Consider the following 12,436-nt stretch of genomic DNA (forward strand, 5'->3'; position numbering starts at 1 on the left):
GCAGGACAAGCACAGAGATGAGTCCACTGTCAGAGGCCATAAGAAGATCATTTGTAACCTTCACTAAAGCTGTTTCTGTGCTGTGATGAGCTCTGAAACCTGACTGAAACTCTTCAAATAAACCTCTGCAGATGATCTGTTAGCTGTTTGACAACTACTCTTTCAAGGATTTTTGATATGAAAGGAAGGTTGGAGATTGGCCTATAATTAGCTAAGACTGCTGGGTCTAGAGATGCTTTTTGAGTAAAGGTTTAACTACAGCCAGCTTGAAGGCCTGTGGTACATAGCCGATCATTAGAGATAGGTTGATCATATTTAAGATCGAAGAATTAATTAATGGCAGGACTTCTTTGAGCAGTTTTGTAGGAATGGGGTCTAAAAGACACGTTGATGGTTTGGAGGAAGTAATTATTGAAGTTAACTCAGAAAGATCAATTGGAGAAAAAGAGTCTAACTTAACATCAATGGTACTAAGAGTAGCTGTAGATAATATTACATCTGTGGGATGATTATTGGTAATTTTTTCTCTAATGATAAAAATTTTATTTGTGAAGAAGTTCATGAAGTCATTACTAGTTAACGTTAAAGGGATGGTTGGCTCAAAAGAGCTCTGACTTTTTGTCAGCCTGGCTACAGTGCTGAAGAGAAACCTGGGGTTGTTCTTATTTACTTCAATCAGTGACGAATAGTAAGATGTTCTGGCTTTGCGGAGGGCTTTCTTATAAAGCAGCAAACTATTTCTCCAGGCTAAATGATGATCCTCTAAATTTGTGACACGCCATTTCCTCTCCAGATTACGAGTCATCTGCTTTAGGGTACGTGTTTAAGAATTATACCACGGAGTCAGGTACTTCTGATTAGAGACCTTAGTTTTCACAGGAGCTACAGTATCCAGAGTCGGTAAAATTATTAACAAGATTTTTAGATTATGAACCCATAGTGTCATGCAGCCATCCTGCACTAAAGTATTTACTGCATACAATGTAAAAATAATTGGACCCATTGCTTCAGCCCCTGCAATCAGCGTTTTAGTAAGTTCTTAAATTCACAAAAGGCACACACTAAATACCCAAATGCTTTAATTCTTAAATTATCCATATAGAAGCTGAACAGAGAAAAATCTTTTTTTTGCTACCAGTTAGAAATATCCAGTTGTGGAGGTACCAGTCTTAAAGGTAATTCTCAGAAAGTCCTGCAGATGGCAGCAGACAATAGACTTGATTTGATACATTATATTTCTCTGAACAGGGAGAGGTACCAGGACACTAATAGGAACACCTTTTTATTATTGGGTTGGCCACTCTTTTGCCTTTAATTCTTTATCACACAGAACTAACAAGGTGCTAGAAACATTCCTCAGATCTATATTGTCCTTATGGTCCATATTGATTTGACAGCATCATACGCGTATCACCTGTCCGTCGTGTGAATTTCCTGTTCCACCACATCCTAGAGGTGCTCTATTGTGATGTTTAAGAAACCAGTTTGAGATGACTGGCACTTTGTGACATCAGTAGTCATCAAAAGATGTTAAAATGATGCTCAGTTGGTATTAAGGAGCTCGAAGTATGCCAAGAAAATATCCCACACGCTGTTAGACCACCAGCAGCCTGAACTGTTGATTAAGGCAGGATGCACGTTGTTTACACCAAATCCTGACCCTCCATGTGAATGTCACAGCAGAAATTGAGACTCATCAGACCAGGCAACATTTTTTTCAACCTTATTGTCCAGTTTTGGTGAAGCTGTGTGAATTGTATAGCCTCAGTTGTCAGGAATAGCACCTAGTGTGGGCTATTGTAGACCATCTGCTTCAAGGGTCGACGTGTTGTTACAAGTGGTTATTTGAGTTACTGTTGCCTTCCTATCAGCTCGAAGTGGTCTGACCATTCTCTGACCTCTGACATCAACAATACTTTTTCACCCAGAGAACTGCTGCTCACTGGACTTTTCTTCTTTTTTTTTCTAGACCATTCTCTGTAAACCGTAGAGATAGTTGAGTGGAAAAATCCCTGTTAAAAGTTGCTCAGTTTCTCTTTCTTCCCCATTCGGATGTTCGATTTGAACTTTAGCAGGTCGTTTACCACATCTGCACTGTGTTTCTGCCATGTGATAAAGTTAAAAGACAATGTAGTGTATATAAATCTATGTTCCATGAAGGGCAAAGAGGCAGGGGGTTTCATGCCCTGCTGATGTTCGTGGACTTTAACCAGGTGGAACAACTAATCATGTAGATCACATCACATTCTCTGTATTGAATGAAAAACCCTTCATACAGTTTGTCCTTCGTCCATAGTACACAGTTCCAGGCTTTCTATGGAAGACAAAATGTGTTATACTTTAAACCCCCACAGGAACAGCAAAGCAAAGGAGGACAGACTTGACTCCTCGCTAGCCTCGGGGCTTCTCTGTTCCTGCCTCGTCATTGGTCAAAGCCCTTCAGTTCTGGTGGCTGTGCAGCTCCCCGAGGATCATAGTTGCTGCAGGAACAATAGAAAGCAAGAGAGGAAACACACACTGTCCTTGGAATCTAAAAATGTTTTTGCAGACACAAATACACACGATTTCTCCGGGTCTTTACCAGGCAGGATGTTTTTTGTTCTGGTAGTCCAGATTAGCACTGTGTGTGGATACAGAGAGTGCGTGCAAAGTTTATTAGTTTGTGTGTGTGTGTGTGTGGGGGGGGGGGGGGGGGGGGGTGTATCATTATTGGACTAAAGGACAGAAATACAGACCGAAACACACAAGATTTTGTGTCTCTATCAGTGTGAATGTGACTTTTGTTGTTGCTTCTGAAAACCAGTCCCATAATTTCCAGGATTTTCTGCACAAGATTTTATGTTTTGGCAGTTTCTCAAATACTCAGGCCACTGTCCAAAGCTGCTGCTAGTTTTTTCTTCCCCGCTTTAGGTGTAAAAAAGTTTCTTTAAAGGCTACGGCCATGGAGCTCAATGGTGGCCTTGTCCAGCTGTGTGCGTGCTGGGGGAGCTGTTTCTGTCTGTAGACTCTTAAACTTGACTGATGACTGTGGAAGAGAACCACAGGAGACCTGCAATTGTACATATAGAACCGTGCGTTCGTGTGTGTGTCTGTGTGTGTGTAGTCTAGCCAACAGGTCCTATATAGAAAGCTAGACCACAATAGCAGGTTGTAGCCAGACACTGTAGGCATTCATCTAGACTTGCACAGTCGTTTTCGATCTCATGCTCTAAAACTGCATTGGCCTTGTTGCCCTCACGCTGTAGAGTTTAGCTGTTTCCCAGCAAACACACACACACAGACACACACATTCCAGTGGTCACAGTAGTGCAATTAAAATATGGGCAGCGACCAAAAACGGTTAACTGCAAGGTCTTTTTAAAGGCAGACACTTTTAATCTGCATTCGTGTCCCTGTGCATTGATGCTACACATGATAGAGGATGATTAAAACTACATAATAACAGCCCCATAAGGACCCTTATTGGTGGGTGTTTTAGCAGAGCCTGTGTAGCTCAGATCTTGATTGTCCATTTGTCATTTCACCCTGGTATGTCTACCAGAAGATTGTGGCATGTGTACAGTGTGGGTGCATTGGTGTCTGCGCTTGTAAACTTTCATTCCAGTTTCACCACTGGCTAGCTGTGAACAGGAAGCCAAGTGCATAAGTCTTCCATGCCACCTATAGCCTCTCATGCTGTAAAACCCATGTGGCCCAGATACGGGATCCTCCACAAGCTGGTAGATGGTAAATTTCAAGTTAATTTATATATCACCAAATCACAACAACTGTCACCTAAAAGCACTTTATACTGCAAGGTAAAGACCCACAATAATGCAGAGACAACCCCACCAAGCGACAGTGGGGGGAAAAACTCCTTTTTAACAGGAAGAAAACTCCTGCAGAACCAAGCTCAGTGAGGGGCGGTCATCTGCTGAGACCGGTTAGGGGTAAGGAGTTCAATCTGTGAACTCTTCAATTTTTAGTTTGACGTCACTCTTTTGTCAGCAGCTCTTTTCTGTGAAAAAGTTATTTGAAAAACCTGAACCAACAAAGCCAAAAATTTCCCCAGGAAGACTAAAACCAGAGCTAAATGAGAGGGTGTTACATTCATGTGCATTTTTTTGTTTGTGTAAATTATGTAATAAATAAAGGGCACACAAAAAGTCCACAAATTGACCTCTGAAGACGTATGTCCACCACAAATCACAGGACTGTCCTATCAGCATGAGCGTAGCTGATAACGCAGACACACACATATGTCACAGTCAGCTGTTCTTTTGCAGGAAGTACCAGCGTGTCAGTTCCAGATACATCCTCTGTGAGTGTTTGTGTGTTTTCAGGCTAAGCACATTGAACAAACTGATAGTAAAAAGAACTCCTCACATCCTTTTTTTCCTTTTCTTTTCCTCTTGTCCCTTTCACCTCCCTTTTTTCCATTTTATCCTCCACCCACTCCTACTTCCTGTCACCTCTTCACTCCACTTCCTCTTTTTTCCCTTCCTCCCTGTCTTCTGATCTTTCCTCTTCTCTGTGATAACTTTGTCTCATGTCCCGTTCGCTCCCTTCCTGTTCTCGTGTTCAGTTTTCACAGATTTCAACAGATTTGTAGACTTGTAGCACAGCACGGGTTAATTTGTAGGTTTAATTAACCTCTAACTTATATTCCATATTCTGTATTCCCAAGGCCTTACCACAGTGGACAGCATCAGATGCCCTTACTGAAACAACCCTAGTGTAAAGCTAATTTAAATATACGAAAGATAAGAAAGATGTTTGTACTGCAACCCTCAAATAAAATCACCAAATCACCAACACAATGATTTCACTCTCAGTAATTTCCTTTAAGATACTTTATGTTAGATATTAAATGTTTTAAACTGTTTATCTGTTTATCTGTAGATGATTTAAATATTAAAAAATTAGAAGCAAAACATGATCAAGTGACACTCAAATGAAATAAAGTGATTAGAAAGGTCAGTGAGTTTAATTTCACTAGCCACACCAAGGCTTGAAGAAGAAATCGCTTAAACAGAACCAGTGTGACAAAAAGAAGCAGGCTAAAAGATCTCAACACGTAACACATCATGTCACGATCTAAAGAAACTCGAAGGACAGATGAGAAACAAAATCAATTATATCTACCAGTCTTACAAAGCCATTTCTGAGGCTTTGGGGCTCCACAGTGAAAGCCATTATTCCAAAAAAAGAAAAAACTTGGAATGAGGGTGAAAATTCCCAGGAGTGCCCAACCCACCAAAATTAATCCAAGAATGGATCATCATCTAAAGACCTGTAGGCCTCACTTGCCTCATTTAAGGTCAGAGTTCATGATTCAACAATAAGAAAGAGACTGGGCAAAAATGGCATCCATGAGAGAGCTCAAAGGAGAAAAACACCGCTGACCACAAAGAAAAATATGACTTGTCTCACATTTGCCTGAAGACATTTTGATGATCAAAAAAATTTGAAAATAATTCTGTGGCTCTTTTTGAAAGGTTTGAATCCTCTTACATCTGACATATAACTAACACAGCATTTCCTAAAAAGAAAACATCATACCAACAGTTAAAGAATGGTCGCGGTAGTGTGATGGTCTGCGGTGTAAATGGTGGAACCATAAATTTTGCTCTCTACCAGAAAATCCTGAAGGAGAATGTCCGGCCATCAGTTTGCTCCCTGAAGCTCGAGTACTTGGGTTATTCAGTAGCACAATGATCCAAAACACAGTCCATCGCTGAATGGCTTTAAAAAACAACAACAATAACACAAAGGTTTTGGTGTGGCCTAGTCAAAGTCTGGACTTAAACCAGATTGAGATGCTTTGGCATGACCTCAAACAGGTTGTTATAAGAAAAACCTCCAATGTGGCTGATTTAAAACAATTCTGTAAAGAACATTGGGCCGGTATTTCTCCACAGCGATGTGAAAACCTCACTGCCATCACAAACACTTGACTGCAGTTCTTGCTACCAAAGGTGGCACAGCCAGTTTAAGAGATAATTACTTTTTCACACAGGGTCAGGTAGGTTTCGCTCAATTTTTTTAACCTAAATAAATGAACTCGTTTCAAAATAGTGCATTTTGTATTTACGCAGGTTAGTTTTTGTCTAATCTGATGATCTAAAAGGTGTATGTGCAAAAAAAAAACCCTTTTCACAGCACTGTGCATACATGCTAGCAAATGAGTGTACACAGTAAGATACAAGACATGCTAAATATAAATAGAAAGCCCACTATATCAGGGTAGCACATACCACACAGATGATTGTTTGCCTACATAGACACACAAAGAAAAGTGTGCATGCAGGAACTACTACACATATATCAGGACATCAGTATGTACAGTAGGCAAACACTCACACACCAGAGCGGTGAGGTCAGAGATAAGAGAATGAGGAAACAAGCTGCTGTCTGATCAGCGGACATACTGCTGCCCTTACATCACCACGCATTTCTTCACCGTCTCATTTATTCACTCTTTCCCAGCCACAGATTCTCCTCCTTTAACTCCATTTTTAAAAATCAGCATACCCGCCTGTTTTCCTCAAAGATATTTTTCCTTCTCTGGTTTCTTTCCTCCCTTATCTCCCATTTCTTACTCAAACTGTTTATCATCAAACAGAAAAGTAAAACTGAGCATTCCTGTAAATAGATAACTGTAAGGATTATCTCACAGTAGTCAAAGTAAATCAGATATAATAGAAGCAGAACATTTTGTTCTTCTAACCTTGTCATGAGCTTGTCATTTTAATGGCTCTTTAAGCAGGCATGAAGGGCAAAGCTGTGATGAATAAGCAGCCTTTGGCTTTACAGATATTCATTTGGTGTCAATGTCTTCTGAGCACTGCCAGATTCGGACCCCCCAACCTCATCATGGTTAAAAATTTGGTAGCACAACTATGAATCTCACAAAAACAGCATTACTGTATTAGCACGGCAAGGTTACAGGAAAAAGAAGACAATGCAAAGGGATCAGCAAAATGCAGCTGAGACACTTCTGAATTTAAAGGTTTAATCCAAAGATGCAAAGGCAGTGAAGTGATAACCTCTAAGCCTCAAATCTCTAACCTTTCTGTGTGGAGGTCTTCCCTGGGTACTCCGGCTTCTTCCCACCTTCCAGAAACTTGTGTGTCTTTCACCCTAGGACAGCTGGGATAGGCTCCAGCCCCACCTTGATCCTGAATGGGATACATGGTTAAGAAAAAGGATGGATGGATTTAGTAACGGGGTGCTGATGGGGGAAAAAAAGAGAAAAACATACAAAGATGAAAAAGTCAAAGCTGCACCTTCAGTAAATAATAATTTAATAACTGGTAGTTTAGTGATAACTCAAAGACAGCCAAGGCCACCGTATGTGTGTACATGTTTGTATATGTGATATCACACGTGTGCAAGTCAAACGTTTAGTCTAACCAGACCTAATTCCTTCTATCAATCTGAAGCCCCCATGAGCGAGCGTCCGCAGTGAGGACATTTAATGCCATTACGGAGAGTGTTTAATGGCCAAGAGGTCTCATTATAGTGTGGAGCAGACAACACTTCCTGTCATCTGCGTGTTTACCAGTGAAAGAGAATTTGTTCAGCTGTCATAGACATTACAGCAAAGAAAGGCCGTTCTTCAAGTAAAACATGTTTGTGACACCGATTAAAAATAAACGCTGACATCTTAAAGGAAGAATAGATACATCTGAAGGTGGTTTGAAGATCTCGTGACTGGAGCAATCTTGATTTTCCCCACAGCTGTTTTATCTTGTGACTGGGTTGATAGCCATCTCATTGCTGCATCAGAGGCTCTGCAGTCTATATGCAGCACAACTGGATCATATGAACAATTGTCTGAGCTCATGACTGCTGAGCTGATGAATGCTATGCAGTTCTAGCTCAGAGAGGGGCTTTTTTATGTTATGAGGTTATAACTTTCTAAAATAAAAGGGAGGTTGGTTATTGATCTGTGTCTAAAACACTAGGCTCATGTGCAAGTTTTTAGCAAAAGGTTTACAACCTTAAAGCCTCTGCTGCTAACTAAACATCCCCGAGAAATCTAATTCGTAAAGGGTGTTAAAGACACGTCGATGAGTTTCTGAAACAAACAACAAACAAACCGCACGAGGGTCTGGGCTCTAGTCCTCCACCTTCCTCCCACAGTCCAAAGACATGCATCTGACTTTAACTGGTGATTATACATTGAACATACATGTAAATGTGAGCATTAATGGTTATCTGTATCTGTGTTATCCCTATGATAGACTGGCAAACCATCGAGGGTGTACCCTGGCTCTCGGCCCCTAACAGCTGGGATCAGCTCCAGCACTGTGGCAACCCTGAATTAGGTAGGTGTAAGAAGATCCATGGAAGGATACTTCATTTAAGCTGTGTTGTTAAAGGTTGTGTTTAAAGTTTTGGCTGCCGTGATGCAAACATTTCCCAACTCTTGGGATAAATAAAGTATATCTTAGCTTATCTTCAACTATCAGGCTCCTCCGTGTGAAAACAGCTCCCAGTTTTGGGTTGATCCATTCCTTAAATGTGCTGCTGCAGGCCCACGGTGCAGAGGGAGTTCCCATGAAGCACTGAGCACCTCTCCTCCACTTCAGTCTCACGTATTTACTTGCTACTATTGCTTATTTTTTAAAACTGTATCTTCTCTCCCCTGTAGTTTATCCCTTTTCTTCTGATTCTCTCTGTCTCTTTACATCTTTGCTCTGATGCTGGTGGAGCTGACCGTCTCAAATCTACATTTGCTGATCAGAGCAACAGGCTCAGTGTTTACAGTCTGTTGCCTCTCCACGCTCTGCTTTTTCTTTTCTGCTTATCTGCTTATCTGCCCTCAACAAACCCTGTCCACTCTGAATCCGGCATTTCTTCCTAATGAAAGGGAGGTTTTTCTCTCCACTGTCACCAAGGGCTTACTCAAGGAATTGTTGAAAGGTTGTACGATTCATGATTCGTTTGGGGATTCACCCAAAACCTTAAGAAATAGTCCAGTTTTGTGTGTGTGTGTGTGGGGGGGGGGGGGGGGGGGGGCATGGGACATTTTTTTCCTTGATAAACTACATACTTGTTATTACAGGACATTAATAAGCTAGTCTTCTGTTGCTTTATGTATACTATTATATTGACAGGTAGGTTTTCAAAGTGGCAACCTGCTATCAATAAATCAGAGCAGTGTGTTCCATATACGTTAAGTCCCAAAGGTCTTCAATTATTGACAGAAGAGCTTAAAATAGGTATCATATTCAGGGTTTTCTATTAAAGCAATCTAAATTTAAATAAATAAAAGGTTTGCTATTTATAGAGGTGAGGCTTCTGTGATCATCTAGATTCAGCATAATTTGTCCAGAAAAACACAAACTGTGCAAAATCATCCTCCCTTTGCTTTAAGGATCAGTCTCTCATGACTCATTGTATTGGATGAATCCTACTCCCTTCAGTTACTGCCTCAACACTGCACACCCAGTCTCTCCCCTGCTGCCTGTTCTGGGTTAAACAAACAGACATGCAAGTCCTGCAAGGTGCACTTCACACATGCACTTGTGCTTCTTTCCAAAAAAACACACACTTATCCAAGCTCATGTGTAACTTTCACTTGCCCGTGATTTTAATGTGAAGATAAAGATTAAAGCGTTTAATTAAAGCGGCAGCACGGAAAGGTAATAAAGTCCAACTGTTCCAGACCTTTGAAGAACATTTGTCCTCGATCACAAAGATTCATTTGAAGCAGCGTCTCTGAACTCTGCACAGCTGAAACTAGGCCTCCCTCTCTCCTCATTGTGTGTCAGCTCACACAGTTGAGAAAAGGACAAAAGTTCTGGCCATGAGCCTGTTGGTCACAGTGTGTGTGTGTGTGTGTGTGTGTGTGTGTGTGTGTGTGTGTGTGTGTGTGTGTGTGTGTGTGTGTGTGCCAGCTGGTTACATCTGGTTTCAGAGGCTACACAGGGAGGCTGATTACTCCCACCTCTCAGTATCAGTAACTAATCCCCATTTCCCAGAACAGTGTTTATGTGTGTCTGTATGTGAAAGAGAGAGACTCACAAAATGTGTTCATTTTAAAATGTTAAGATACTGTAAATCCTGAGAACTGTGACAGAGCATGAAATCCAATTACAAACTGTCAAGGTGGCAGACGCTATATTCACCTGTCTCATTCACCTGTCGGTTTCATCAGTGTGATCAATCATTACCTCCCACTGACCGACTCAGAATCATATTTAACAAAGCTCTGTAAATAGTTATTCATACTATGAATATTTTTCAAGTTACAACCACACAAAGTACATAAGGGTGGGTTGAAATCTTGCATTTAAGCCTTTTATTCTTTAGCTTAAAGCCACAATCGGCATATTTTTTTAGTATAACTTGAGCACCAATATCATAGCATATGTTTGCCACAGTTCACTGTGTTTACTGTACAGTTATAATCCAAGCACAATTAATGACAAAAGGCACGCTTTTATTGAGGCTAATGAGAAACTTGAAAATGAACAAAGTCCCAAGAAGTTTAAAGTGACTACAGGAACACAAAGAGCTAGCATACAAACTAGCACAGAGGAAGGAAACACAGAGCTATGTGTGCGTATGTACAGTATAATATCTCTGTGTTAGTGTTGTTCCTACATCTTCATAATAATGTTGGTCCACGATCAACATTGCAGTTAACCAATGACATTTTCTGAGCATTCAGTCAGCATTAGCCAAAAAAGTAGCTAATGCTTTTAGCAAGCTAACACGAGCAACCTAAATTTGGCTAACAGCAAATTTTACTTAAAAATACATTTATTATATTGTATAAATTAATAAAGACAACACTTAAAATGCTAACCATTTGTTCCAGAAGAGGCTCTTAAGTAAACAAAGAAAAATTTCCTGCCAAGCTATGAGCATGAGGTCTCAAAAGCTGGAAAAGACAGGAAGTAAAAGTAGAATTTGGAAAACGTATAAACAAAGTTCAAAATAAAACTGGAAAATTTTTAAAATATTCTTCCTGCTAAAAGGGAGCACTGTAATGTTTTTATTCTGCTTGTTTATTTTATTTTGTTATTCATATTATCATCTGTGTGGATATTCTGCTGCAGCAGACAGGAGGTGAAGGCCAGGTTAGTGAAAATAGGCGAAGCGGAAGAATAGAAAAAGAAAAGGAACAGAAAGAAAGAAAAGAAGAGGATGAAGCAAACAGACATGCTGAGTCTCCAACTGCTGCATCTGCAACAAAACACGACTCTGTTACAAACTGTCAACGTGTAAAGGACTACAGAGTCTTGAATCCTGACCTTAGTCACTGTGTTGTAATTTACTAAAGTGCGTATGAAAATTCACATGCTTCAGCTCTTAGCACTGACCTTCACCTTTAAAAGTGAGTGGTCAATGCACCTTTTTCACTTATTGCCAAATTATCGCTGGAAAGCCATTCATGTAATTAATAGTTTTAATGATGCTTCCACTTCATTCCTGCTTCCTGCTATTGCAGACTTTCTGTCATGGCTCATTGGGACACTTAATTGAGAAGTGAAGTCGTTAATATTATTAGTCACACCTGGATTTTTCCAACCATAAAAAACATGTGTAGGTGTAGCTGTGTATCACGGTTTCTTGCACTTCTTTTCTTCCACTACAGCTGAAGCCCAACAAACACAAAGCTGTCTTCTAATGTTTCTCAAACTGGGATCCTACACGTTCCTGTACTAAGAAACTGCATCAAACCAGTCAACTTAACAATGTTAAAGAGTGTCACATTAAAAAACACCCATGAGCATTAAATCTCAGTCTTATAATACAGCTCTGCCACAAAGCCTAGTACCTCTAATTACATCTAACAGGCTCAGGATCAACTGACATTTTGTTATTCGCTCCACGATAATCCAGAAATTATGAGCCATTTTCCGCTTTGTTCTTGAAGGTCTTATCTACGCCATGAAATGAGCAGTTGGAAAAACCTGTCAGTATGTCCCGTTTACTGATAACATGGAAACACAAGACCGATGGAAAGCATCAGCAGACTTTGCCCAGATGTTAGGCATTCTTATAATTATTAGGAATTTCTGACTCTTGCTGAGGCACTGATTTGTGAGCAATTTAAGACTGATCTACTCTCCTCTAAATGAGATTTGTCAAAGCTCCTACTTCCAGACTTCTTCTCACAGCTCCAGTTTCACTCAATTAATGAATGAAGTGAAACAGAATAGCATCCCTGTACAAACTGTTGCATTTTGCAAATAAACTTCAGCTGAGCGAATCAAACACACGACAGGTTTTCAGAGGTGTGACAGAAAAAAGGTCATTAAATAAGGCTTTGCTCATGAGTCTATGTAAGAAAAATAGATTATTTTCTACTTAGTTTTATTGCATTTTTAGCTCAAAATTCAAGTCTATTAACTCAACATTATAGCTCGACATCTGCTTTCAGATCAGCATGTCTCCCTCTGGACTGTGTGGATATACTGTATTTAATTGAGATCAT

Source organism: Haplochromis burtoni, unplaced genomic scaffold (assembly GCF_018398535.1).
Source record: "Haplochromis burtoni strain Fernald_Lab_line unplaced genomic scaffold, NCSU_Asbu1 Contig_11, whole genome shotgun sequence".
NCBI classification, from domain to species: domain Eukaryota; kingdom Metazoa; phylum Chordata; class Actinopteri; order Cichliformes; family Cichlidae; genus Haplochromis; species Haplochromis burtoni.